The sequence below is a fragment of the Gossypium hirsutum genome, chromosome D10, assembly GCF_007990345.1.
Source record: "Gossypium hirsutum isolate 1008001.06 chromosome D10, Gossypium_hirsutum_v2.1, whole genome shotgun sequence".
Taxonomy (NCBI): Eukaryota; Viridiplantae; Streptophyta; class Magnoliopsida; order Malvales; family Malvaceae; genus Gossypium; species Gossypium hirsutum.
In genome coordinates, this window is record NC_053446.1 from 58,650,152 (window position 1) to 58,664,329 (window position 14,178).

Below are 14,178 nucleotides of genomic sequence, written 5' to 3' on the forward strand. Positions count from 1 at the left end.
GCTAGGGTTAACGAAAACCCGAATCTAGTACACCAACAATGGCTCAAACGATTCGGCAACTGGCCGAAGCTCCGACAGAACAACCGCCATTGTGCATCGCGTATCTTACTATGGATACTGATTTTGAGTTGAATTCAGGATTAATCCAATTACTGCCAACTTATCGTGGGTTGCAAAATGAAAATCCCCACAAGTATCTGAAAGAATTTCATATGGTTTGTCTTAGCATGAAACCTCATGGGGTAACTGAGGACCAGATTAAATTGCGTGCTTTCCCTTTCTCCCTAGCAGATTCTGCTAAGGAATGATTATTTTATTTACCCCCTGGATCTATTACAACTTGGGCTGACCTATCTCATTTTTTTTGAACAAGTTTTTTCCAGCGTCTCGAGCAGCTAAGCTAAGAAGAGAGATCGTTGGAATAAGGCAAAAAGAAGCTGAGTCCCTTTATGATTATTGGGAGCTGTTTAAGAAGTTGTGTGCAAGCTGCCCACAACATGGTATAACGGAGCAATCTCTCATCCAATATTGTTACGAAGGTTTGAAGCTCATGGAGATGAATATGGTAGACGCTGCTAGTGGGGGAGCATTAGTTAACATGACTCCTCAACAAACGAGAGACTTGATCTCCACAATGGCTGCAAATTCTCAGCAGTTTCGAGCTAATACTGAACCCCCTAGAAGGGTTCACTAGCTAAGTAATTCAACCTTAGAGGATAAAGTTGATAGACTTACTAATATGATGAACTCTCTTATTGCAGAAAAAGCGAAGACAGCTCGGTTATGCGAAATATGTGCTACACCTGATCACACGACTGATGCATGTCCCAGTTTGTATGATGATACCACGGCCCATCTGGATGCTGTTGGAAATTTCCCTAGGCCGCCACAAAGGCAGTATGACCCCTACGCTAATACCTACAACCCAGGGTGGAGGGATCATTCTAACTTAAGCTATGGGGCCAATCCACGAAATAACCAGCCATACCAAAATCGATTTTCGCAACAGCCGCAAGGTTCAGGTAATTTTCTAGAAACCGTGGTCAATAAGTTAGCAGCTAATGTTCTTGATTTTCAACAGCAAAATCTTAATTTCCAAAAAGAGATGAAAGATTTCCAATAAAAAACCGAGGCGTCCATCAGAGAGTTGACCACATCGATCGAGAAATTGACCTCTCAAGGGAAGCTGCCATCACAAACAGAACCAAACCCTAGACAAAATGCAAATGTAGTGACGTTGCGAAGCGAAAAGGTATTGGAACCAATTCCTGACAGGAATCTTACCCAAGAAATCGCTCAAGAAAAACCCGAGAAAGACGAACAGTTCCGACTAAAGCCTCTATTGCCTAAAATTCAACCTCCATTTCCAGAACGTTTCAACCCGTGTTGAAGAGGTAAAGAGGACAAAGAAATCTTCGAAACATTTAGGAATGTCGAGATCAACATTCCGCTGTTGGACGCCATCAAGCAAATACCGCGGTATGCTAAATTTCTTAAAGAGCTTTGCACTAACAAGCAAAAATTAATAGGTAATAAAAGGGTGAATGTTAGTGAGAATCTATCTGCAGTGTTACAGCGGAAAATGCCGGCAAAATGCAAGGTTAGGGGCATGTTTGCAATACCATGCCAAATAAGCCATCTGGGAATTAAGAAGGCTATGTGTGATCTAGGGACTTCTATAAATGTAATGTCGTATTCTATTTATGAATCACTTAAAGCGGGTTTTTTTGACAAAAACAGGTGTTATCATTCAATTGGCGGACAGGTTTGTTGTGCATCCAGAAGGAGTCCTCGAGGATGTTCTGGTAAAAGTTAACGAGCTTATTTTCCCTACAGATTTTTATGTGATCAAAATGGAGGAGGATAGAAGTCCTGGATCTTCAGATCTCCTACTGGGTCGAACGTTCCTTAGTACAGCTAGTACTAAAATTGATGTTCGAAGTGGAACTCTTACGATGGAGTTTGATGAGGAGATTGTAAAGTTTAATGTCTACGACGCCATTAGCCATCCAAGCGAAATATTGAGCGTAAATCGTGTCGACATAATTGCCTCTTTGGTGGAAGAGAATTTTGAGTCAATTTATGGAGATAATTCTGAACTTAATGAAATTGAATTTGTTAATAAGTTATTATCTCCAAATACTAAACTGTTACCTTCTGTTATACAGGCACCAGAGTTGGAGTTGGAACCCGCAGGAAAGGCAAGAAAATTAGACATCCAAGAGTTAGAAGAAATTCGTAATGATGCCTACGAAAATGCTCACATTTATAAAGACAAGACAAAGTTGTTTCACGATAAGAGAATAGCTCAGAAGCATTTTTCGGTAGGACAAAAAGTTTTACTTTATAACTCTATGTTAAAGTTATTCCCAGGTAAGCTTCAATCACGATGGCAGGGACCTTTTATTGTTATTGAAGTGTTCACACATGGAGCGGTTGAAATAGAGAGTGAAAAATCTGGAAAGCGGTTCGTAGTCAATGGCCAGCGGTTGAAGCCATTTTATGAGAATTTTCAAGCCCACACGGTTAAGAAAATCCATTTGGAACCACCATAGAACCAATAACGGCGTCGAGCTAACGACGTTAAACAAGCGCTTGTTGGGAGGCAACCCAATTTTTATTTTTTATTTTTTTATTTTTTTCTTTACTTTATTTATTACTTTATTTTATTTTATTTTACTTATTTGGATATTAATAAATTTTTATTCTTTTTCTTAGATAAAACAGAGCGAAAATGCGAAGAAAACCGTAAAGCAACGCTTAGAGCGCATTAAGGACTGACTTGAAACCTTTGGCCAGCAACTGACCAAGCTCATTGCCATCATTTGCGATCGACAGTAACAACACAGAGAGTTTTTCTAAACTTTTCTACCTATTTATTTCTTTTCGTCCACATTGAGGACAATGTGCTTTCAGTAAGGGGGAGGTACTCTTTGTTATTACTATCATCTTCTGCTGTGATTTTGGTTATTATTACTGGTGTTGCTGCTTGAGGCTTTATTTTGTCCATATTTTTTTTTGGAATCTCCTGCCTCTTTTCATGCCCAAGATTTTTACGAAGAATTGCCTACTGTTTGACCTACAAGCATGATTCTTGTTTTCTGAGAAAATTATAAATTTTTCATAATTGATGCCATCTCCAATGTTTTATTCTTATTAGACTAAAAATAATTGTGATTCATAAAGTTAACTTTATCTTACTTTTCGTAAAATTGATTAAGTTTAAATACAAAGTGGACACTTAATATGTTTGCATGCTAAAATATATTGATGACTATTAAGGTAATTACTGAAACTTATTTTTGACACTTGATTATTATTATTATTTCTCTAAAGTCCTCATAAAAAAATATTATTAAAATGTCGTTTAATGTTTCCGTGGTTATGAGTGCAGCTTAAAAACGTGACTGACTGAGTAACCGGGGTAGGGTGCTTGGGTTGTCATCCTATTTCGCGTCAAAAGGTTGTGTGACGTAAAGCTCTGCTAACCGGAATTAAATTTTTAGAACATGTTGGGCTGAGTAACCGGGGTGGGGCGCTTGGCTGTCATCTCTCTTCGCGTCAAAAGGTTTAGTATATTCCTAAAGCATAATAAAAAAAAGAAAAAAAATATATAATTTGAGGACTAAAGGAGGAAACAAATAAGGTGTCTTGGTAGGTTTGGTAATTTACCTAATTTTCATCAAATAATTCAAGTCTATTCTAATTTTTGTGTGTATTAATTGGAAAACTTTTTTTGTTTTACTTAAAGCAAGCTTAGGGTTCTCTTTATTTTTCATATGCATTTTTGACTGATTTTTATAAAACTTTGGAGTTGTATTTCTTTTATGGCAGAATCTAACTTTCACAGTAGATAGGAACCATACTTGAGGGTAAGCATGGGCTAAGTAGGGGGGATTTGATAAAACTCTAGAATAACGTATTTTTATGTATTAATTATGTATTTATTCTGAGTATGATCCTGCTAATTTGAGCTATTTATGATCTTTTATCTCATAGGGACTAAATTTAAGGCAAAAGCAAAGTTAAGGGCCAAAAGCGTGAATTTAGAGATAAAATGGGCCAATGTGCGACACAAGGAAAAGTTGGTGTCAAAAGTGCAAGCATGGAGGACACAAGGGTTGAAATGCAAAAAGAAGAGATTTTATTCTATTAAACTCTATTTTAATTATATTAGGATAATTAATATTGAGATAATTATTAAGGATTATTTTTAGGATTTTATTTTATCTTTATTTATCTTCAATTAAATGTATTTATCTTTTAGGAATTTAAGTAGGATTAGACTATCTCCCCTAGCACTATAAATAGGAGGTGAAGTAACTCAAAAGGGGATCCCATCTTTTTCCTGAAAACACTCTCTCCCTAAAAGTCTAGAATTTTGTTTCTTCTCATATTTCATTTCAATAAAATCTTTATTTTTATTTTATTTATTTTCTTTTCTAACACAACCATGAGCCACTAAACCCATCTAGCCGAAGGTTGTCAAAAATCCCCAAAAGAGTTCATGAGGCTTAGAATCCGTACTTAGCCTCCTCACTGAGTATTCATCGTTTCTCCGCACTACAGGGCTGACTCTTCCGTCCATGTCCCTTAAGAAGTAAGCTTTTTGACGTATGCAAAGGCGGCCGCTTTGTATGTTTTGGGAAGGTTGCACAGTCGGTTCGTTAGCTTACTACGTTAGAGGTTGGCGAGCCCAAGAGACAAAATGGTGTGAGATTCGCCATTGAAAAGTGTTGATCTAGCATAAGACGATCCCACAGAAGCGATTGTTGGCTAGAGTCAGGTTCCACTAAATCGTAAGTCTAAATCCTTGGAGCTGGTGGTCGTAGGCGTCCTCTTCCACTATAACTGGCTTATTCGGTTTGGTAAGGATCATCTAAAAGCCGAGGATTGAACCCAAGACAAAATGAGACAACTGGAGGCTGGAATCTCCCATAAGAATTTCCTTTCTCTCAACTCTATTTTTAATTTCTCAAATTTTCGATTCAATATTCTTAATTCTGTTTTTATTTTATTCTTCGTTTTTAGATCCAAACCTTTAATTCTGTTATTTTTTATTTTTTTCAGGAATGCAGGTTGTCTTGGGCAAGACTCTGCCTGAGATTCCACGGAACAAGATATTGTGCAAATCCAGTCCCTAAGGATTTGACCCTACTTCCCTTTTACTATTCTTTTTCATTATTTATTAGGGATAGGATATTTTTGGTGCTTTCAATGACCGTATCAGTATTAGATTAATGATTAAATTTATTTATTTAGATCTAGAAAATTCAAATACGAAGCAAGATCGAGGAAAAGAAAAAGTTTGGGATTAGTAGATTTTTGTTTATGAACAATTGTCGAGGTAAGTTCGTGTAACTTGAATTGTATTCTTAAATGCTTGAAATGTTTGTTATTGATGTGAATATGATTTGAATGTTCATTGTATGAAAATTGATGAAACATTGATATATTTAATAAAAAGGGGAAGAAATCCCGGTTGAATAGAAGGAAAATTCGATGGATCTCTGAAAAGGAATTGACGGTAAAAAGGATCTAGCCCGGACGGATGATCCTATCCTGATATAGCCCTCCCGAAGAATATGTGGAAAATGGATTTAGCCCGAACGGGTAATCCGAATTAGGGTCTAAATTTAGCCTAGACTGGTAATTCAGATCCAAGCTCATTAGAGTAATTGTCGTTGCAGGGGATTTAGCCTGGACTGGTAATCCCGACAATACTCTATGAGTTTATATTACAGAGGATTTAGCCTAGACTGGTAATCCCACTGTAAGGATGTGGTTCGCGGGAGTGTGCTCTCTGAAATGGAAATGTGCGCACATGAATATGAATTGACGGACCCGGATTTGTACACTTAGGTGTACCCTGAAAATCCATCAAAATTCTGGGAAATTCAACGGAATAAATATGGAAAAATAACAAGGGAATGGAAAATATGGAATTGATGAGCTCATCAATCATTTGTCTTTGTAATGAATTTATATGATGTTTTCTTAACTAATGCAAAAGTTGAGTTTGTATGTGATAGGTATATGTTTATGTGAATTGGATGTGTGCTTGTGTTATTAAATGATAGGTGTATAATATGGTAAGTATAATACCTGTTGCATGAACTTACTAAGCACAATGTGCTTTCTCCGTTCTCTTTTTCCTTATTTTGCAGTGCTCGGGAGCTCGAAGGTTGGAGTTTAGTCGGACCTTTATCACACTATCAACCCATATCTTTTGGTATTTGAAAATAACTTATTTTGAAAGAATGGCATGTATAGACTAAATACCAATATTACATAGAAATGAATGTCTGTAACTTAGCTGTTGGTATGGCTAGAGTAAGTATAACTTTGAGATTTTGCGAAAAATTTCTTATGGCTTCGATTTAATATCAGTTTAGTCCTGATGTATGTTTTGGGCTTCGGAGGCCCATCCAAGGGACGTCATGACATGATTTGATAAATCAATAGTATTTAAACTCGTAATAATAGAAAAAAAATTAATTCAGTAAAATCTAGTAATGCCTCGTATCCTATTCCGGCGACGGATACGGGTAGGGGGTATTACAGTCATTTCACTATAGTGTCGTGACTGAGCTCTCCCTAATTACATATCATTACAAAATCTACTTAATCAATGTTCGTCCAATGACATTGTCATAAGTTTGTGTTACCCTCATAGGGTATCATTAATTTATTTGGGATAAATTTGTTCTCCCAATATGATCCTATTTTATCTCATGGTAACCATTATATCTTCTTTCATGAAAAGTCAATAACTATCAAATAAAAATCAAGTCATTTATCATAAAGACAAACGATTCATGACCACGTTTACTTTCATCTATCACGTAATGCTGATGAGATAGTATCATTTACTCATTAGTTGAGATATGAATTCCACTATTGTGAATGATGTTACATGCTACAAAAGTTGTATACCTAACGCACCAGTTTTCAATTCCTTATTTATTTGTAGTCAGGCTTTTACTTACATCAAAGTATATGAGTCATGTATACATAGTCCATCACCCATTTAGGATTTAGGTATGCCACACGAAGGACGCCGCAAGTGAATAAATTAGTAAATGAATCTAGGATTATGTAACGCCCCTATTTTCTAAATTTTGAATTGTTAAATTATGTCAAGTGATTTAATATGTTTTAGTGGTTAAATGCCTTGAATGTGTGCTTTAAGTCTTGTGTTTGATTCCCTTCCCTTTGAAAATTTTCCATTAATTTTGAAACTACATCTAACTTGGTTCATAAGGGTTATCTTTTATTTTTGTAAGATTGTTAACAAGAATGAGCTTGTTGATTCAATGGTAAGGCTTCATCCTATCCAGAGGTTCTATGTTTGAATCCTATATGTGTGAAACAAATTTAATTTTTGCCTAGATTCTGTTGTTGTCGTCCAAGGGGTTCGATTTTGTCAGATTTATTTTTTATTTGAAAATATTAAAAATATCCTTAAAATTCCTCCCCAGTTTTGTTGTCCAGTATCTCTACTTCTTTTCACTTTTTTCTTCTTTCCTCTTTTCTTTTGTCCTTCTATTGATTTTTTCCTTTTCCCTTTTTGTTGTTTTCCTTTCTGTTTATTATTCTTCTTCTTTTCGTTTTTCTTGGTTTCTTAATTTCGCGGGCGATTCTTTGTTCATTTGTTATAGCGCTGACATTGGTCCTCCATTCTTAGTTGCTGGTTGTATGTTAAGGGTGATTCAGTAACAAGAGGTTCATGAGACGCACAACCATTCTTCGATGATTTACTATTGTAGGACTGCTGGTTTTCTGGGACCTTGTTGTTGTTTTAGTGTCAATATTCCAACAACATTAAGGTGTGTGTTTCTAACTCGAAAACATCGAATCAATCACGAAAATCTAGAAATTTTCGTGAAAATTCAAAATTGGCAGACAACTCCACACATGTGGTTGGCCGTATGATCCACACAAGCGTGTGGGCCACACGAGCCTAATAGGTTAGGCCGTGTAGGCCCATTCCGAGTAGATTTGTTCAGGTTGTGTTATAGGTTGTATGTTTGAAAGCAACGATTTATATATATCCGTAGATGGTAACAAAGTAATCAATTATGATTTTTTGGTACGTTAGTGATGTTTGTATAAATATTGAAAGCTTGCTTAGTTATATAAAATTGGCATGTTCTGATCTGTTTCATTCGTAATGAGCATAGTATCTCTATGTATGAAATTCTGACATATCTGAATTTGTTTATGACTGCACATATGCATTAGGGTGGGATATGGTAATGTGGTAAAAGAAGTGTGTTACTAGCAGTTTTACTGCAATTTTGGTGGTATACCCACAATATATATTCTAGCAGCACAGCTGCAAACTTTTTGAGTGGCATACGACCACATTTTGGTGTGATGGATGGATGGATTCTTGTAGCTCTAATTGGTGTGATTGGTTGGATAGAGTTGGTACGTAGCAAATGGGGGTAGGAGTGTTCTGTCTTGATATATGCATTTAAAAATGTGAAATATCTGATTTTTCTGTTCTGATGAATGCATTAAAGCATGTTCTGATATGATTTTTGCTTGTGGGCCATGGCACACATTGGGCTTTTTAGCTCACTCTGTTTGTTTAACATTTTTCAGGTGATCCTCAAACTTATGATTTAGCGGTGCTTGGGAGCTCGGATCGGTTTACTATTTTTAATTATTTCAGAAACATTTATTTTGGATTATATGGACTATTAGACTATTTTTTTTTCGGACTCTAAATTTGATTTAAAGTTTGTTAAATATTTTCATTAAGTTGGTAATTTTTTTTAATTGGGATGATTTCTGGTAATACGAATCAAATGAACGGTTTTCAAATTTAACAACCCTAAGAACTTTTCCGCTGTAAAGTTTTGATTCGGAATAATGTATTTTACGAAGTAGGTAGCTAATATATGACAGTTTTATAAATATTGAGTTTGTAAGCAAATGATTTTAAGATGCTCACACACATTTTTTGTAACAAACATTCTTACCAAGATATATAAAGCTAGTTTTATAACTTCAAATTTTTTATTTTCAAAATAAAAATTGTTTTGAAAACAAATGGTCAAAGTTTTGTTTTTCCAATGTCACCTTCAGAATCTAACCATAACATCTAGGCCGAGTATGGGGTGCTACATAAGATCTATTCTACTTGGGTCATGCTTGATGTACTGTCAATTTAGTCAATAGCATATTTGTCTCTATCTTCTGGGAGTCATCCGCTCCAATACTGAAGATAAATAATCTCCCCAATTGGACTTGATAAATGACATATTAGTTTTTCAATCGGTTTGCTCATTTCTGATTAGACAAAGGACTTGTTTAGGTTCATCTACCAATACAAGTTGTCTTTTCGTATTACGATCCAACCACATAATACCACTTAGTATTAGCCAAATGTTATATAACCAGTGAGTCAATATTTGCTTCCATTTTGCTTTGTGTGCAAAAATCGTTGAGGACATTATACAAAGGGTATTAATGTAATTAATGGATTTTTTATTATATTAATTTGTTTGAAAAATACAATTGTATATAGACGAAAATATCACACTTAGGGCACCAAATTCAACATTAACTACTCAATTTCGATTAAGATATGTTAAACATGAATATATTTTGATTGTGAAATTATTTTGTGATAATGTTATGCTATATATATTAGCTATAATGTGTTTAATGTTTGATACAAATGGTGAGTTACCAGGTATGTGTTTGTGATTTAGATATGAATATAACTATGTTTGTTGTTTTTGATATGTATGTTTTGACATGAATTGATATGGCGATAAATGTGCATGAAATTTATGGCTAGGTTTTGATAATTAAAAAGATGAGATACGCCTTAAAGCTTAGCTGGTTAAATATGATTTGTATACATTAACTATCCATGTATGTAAGTAATTATGCTATTGTGATAAGTTATAAAGATTCATATGATATTAAGGTAAAAATGGGTAATTTTGACGAGTGTATATGATGAAAAACAGAAATAGTATTCGATTTTAATTGTTACTATCAATTAATAATTGAATATGATTTATATAACATTAGAAAATGATATGTAATGTGATTTAATTATAAATGAAATAGGAAAATTTCAATTAACAATGTCGGATAGAATAACGAGTATGGTTGGCATGCCATAGGGGCCTTTTTATAGGTGGGAGATTTAACGCTGTGTGTATTATATTTAGAGCTTTATGCGTGTTATAATTATCACTTTACGTATGTTATATTTGATTCAACACTTTATGCATGTTATTGGAAACACGAAAATATATACACTTTTTATTTCCTTTTTAACTCAAATTCATGCAGTTTCGGTATAATTCTTGTCAAAAAATATATATAATAATTATAAAATAATTAAATTGTACTTAAATTATTAACATGTTGAATTTTAATTAATTTTATAATAAATTTTGATTTATTTTTGATAAATTCACACAAAGGGCGAAAAATGACTCGACAGACACTACTAGAAGCGCAAAACCGAGAAGTGATTTTGAAGCATCGAGATGAATTAATTTTTCAGCCTAAGATGGTCCAAATTATGAATATTAATTCATAATATAATTAATTTTAATTTAATCCAATTTATTTTGGGTTAAATAATTATTATTAATTAAATTATGAAAAGAGGCCCAATTGTGCTAAACCGAGAGACTAATCCAATTGAGCAACTGGGCTGCCCAAAACCGTCCCACATACTGACCCAATCAGCTTATTTAGCTAATTATTTAGCTTGCAAAACAGCCCCTGAAGTCTCCTTGAATTTGCATTCAAACCTCTCCACTTATCAAGCTTTTCTAGATTTGCTCCTAGCTAAATTTAGCAAGTTTGAAACCTTCAAACTTGCCACATGTGTGGCTGGCCATGGGGGGAGTTTATGGCTGCTGATTTTTGCTATTTTTAGCAGCCTACTCAACCTATAAATACCCCCCTTTGCTGCTCATTTGAAACACAATCTCATCCTTTCATTCTTCATTTCTCTCTCACTTTCTCTCTTCAAACCTTCCTTCATTTTCCATTTTTCTTTTTTTTCCATTCCCTTGTTGATTTCCCCTCTTGAAAAAGAGCCCTTCAACCATCTTTGGAAGCAGCATTTAAGTGTTCGTGGAAGCCTCGGTTCAACAAGAACAAGCGGAGAAGGAGGAGTGGAGCAAACTAGTCAAGCTTCAGAGAAACACCGGATTTGAATCTAGTTCCATATCTTTTTATTTTTATTGTTGTTGTTATGAACATGTCTATGAATGCTTGTTATGTTGATATGTTTAATTTAATTAATATGGCTTAAATTTAATTCGTGTTAGGTTGATTGCATTTCATCCCCTTAAGTTATTAAAATTATGTTTGTGTTGTTATAGGTCTTGGTAAATTGTTTGATTAAGTAAAACCATGATTAAGTTATTCTTGCATTATAATTGTAAGGTAACTAATGAATTAATTATTAAATCGTGTTGAAATTGTAATTAATTGACACAATACTTAATCAGTGCATGTTCAATCATCTAAGGTAGCTAAGGGTTAAATTAGCGACGATATTAAGCGATACATTAGCCTTGCATAACTTGCAAGATTATTGTGATTAAACTGTTTCAATATAGGTATATGTTGTTACCTCACTTAATCTTTTATGCGCTTATGAAGATTGATTAATTGTTTGAATTGACATTGAAAAATGTTCAAGAGATTAGTTAATTTAATAAGTACGCATAAGCAGTAGTTAGCAAATTACCAAGTTGCCTTGAATTATTTCGTAACAACATGAACATGAGTTTAGTAATTTTAAATTAAGAAATGTAACTACTTTAACACAATTATGTCATCTTGATTAAAATCATCTTTTGAAATCGTGCATTGGAACTTTTATTTTTATTTATTTTATTTTACTTAGTTAAATTTTAGTTTTAAATCACTTCCTCAAAATCAAAATATTTTTAATCACCTAAGTGTTTCATAAATATTTTCTTTGCACAGTCCCTATTGGTACGATAACTCGACATTTACTTGTCACTTTATTACTTGTTGCGATTGTGTACACTTGCACATTTCTATCGTTTCAGTTATACTGGTGTGGTTGGTGGGAACGGTGCATTTATGCCCGACTAGCACTTCGGTGTGTATATTGGTGTGTTGGTGGACTGATCTGTGTATCCGTCCTCAAATATAAGTTAGTTAATAAAGGCGAAAATGAGAAATGAATGTGAAATGTAATTAATAATTAAATGAGATGTAAAATATGAAATTATATGTTAAGTTTATGTGTTATTGAGATGGGAATATAATGACAATGTGAGATACGTATTTGATATGATTAAACAAATGCAAATGCCTGGGGGGTGCATTGAAACTTCGCCATGTGTAAGCAAACATTACATAGATACGAGCATGATTATGTGGTAAATGACTATGGAATACCCTGAGAGTTTATTCATGTTACTTAGCTTATTTATTTGATTTTTATTATGTTATAATTGAATTTAAATTATGTTAGCATCATTGAGTATTCAATATTCCGAGTATGGTTATGCTTGTTTCTATGCGCAGGTTTTGGTTAGAGTTTTAATAAATCTAAGTCGTAAAGCATCCAAAGTTAGTAGCTTAGCTCAACTCAGCTCAGTTCAAGTTTATGCCTTTTTGTATGTACATATTTAGTCATTAGCATGACCTAGGTGGAGTCTCATGACTCGATGCACATTTGATGGTTTTGGTATGTTTTGGTGGTATGGACCTATAAGGTCTTAATTGATATATTTCAATGCTTGATTATGAGATTGATATGCATGTTTATAAGTGCTAGTTTATGTAAATAACTTTACTAGTTTATGAGGCCTTGAATGTCATGTTTGGGAGGTGTGTGATTATGTTTAAGTAGGTTAATTTCATGTATATGAATTTGGTAACAAGTTGGTATAAGTTGGTATCAAATTAGTTGCAAGTTGTTTGCATTGAAATGTTTATTTTAAGTCATTTTATGTTAGAGTCTGGTTTAAGTCAATTTATGTTAGTGTCTCGAAACATCAAAAACATATCATGAGACCTCAAGCACAAAAGTGACCATTTGGTGCACCTCATTGCATTTGGTCTCAAGATTAACCAAGCAGGTCTCAAGGCAAGTCTTGAGACAATGACACATTAAAGCTAAAATAGTTTTTTATTCCCCTATTTCTTGTCTCGAGATAGCCTAAAATCATAATTAAATTAAGAAAACAGGGAAGGCCTATCTATTCACTGTCTTGAGACATGTTGAAATTATACGATATAATTGACCTCGTTAAACCCCTAAATACATATAACGTGGTTGATTGGTATTCACTTTAATCTCTCATTGTGTATGGGTAAGAATGTGTGGTAATTTTATTATTTTTTAATATCAAGTTAATCAATGATATGAATTGAAATAGTCTGAGTTGCTCCAACAATGTGATGTGATGTCACACATCTAGATCCGATAATCGGGTTGGGTGTGAGGTATCACAATATAAAAAACTATATAAAGAAATCTATAAACTAAATAATGGTTTTTCTAAAAATAACAGTAGCTTTTTTATCCAAGAAGATTTTCTAAAAAGATGTTTTTAAGCAGTTAAGGTTTTTAAAATATTTTTAGATAAATTAAAAGTCACTAATACCTAATTTACATTGAGTATTAATTTTTAAAATCTACTTAAATTTTAGCTTAGTTGACATGGACATTGTTACAAATGCAAAAGGATTCGGGTTAATGTGCATTTTATTATTTTATTTAAGGGTGATGAGAGATTATGAATAATTCTAGTGCTATCGATATTTTATTAACTTGCCTTGTTCAACATAAGTTAAAATATATTACCGGTCTTTATCCTTCTACAGAATTTGAGATTTAATCCATGTACTTTAAAGTTAAAAATTCAATCCTCTTACCTTTTTTAATTTAAAAATCGTAATCCAATTATTATTATTTTTGTTAAAAATTGTCAAATTAACATGTTTATTTTTTTTGTCAATCACATACAACATTATATGAGGACAGTAATATGCCAAGATGACAAACTTTGATAAAAAAATATTAATAAAGTTAATGATTAGATTGGTAGTTTTAAATTAAAAAAAAAGACTTAATCTTTAATTTTTTTGGTATAGCTACAAGTGTTCTCATCCTTTTTATGATCTGAGAGGACCGAGATGGTATTC

General features: G+C 33.5%; 1 non-coding gene across 1 annotated transcript; it reads right to left on the reverse strand.

Moving 5' to 3' along the window:
• Window positions 1–397: 397 nt before the first annotated feature.
• On the reverse strand, window positions 398–504 carry LOC121222897 (small nucleolar RNA R71). The gene has a single exon (XR_005920266.1). It is a non-coding gene; the product is annotated as a small nucleolar RNA R71 (small nucleolar RNA).
• Window positions 505–14,178: the final 13,674 nt, after the last annotated feature.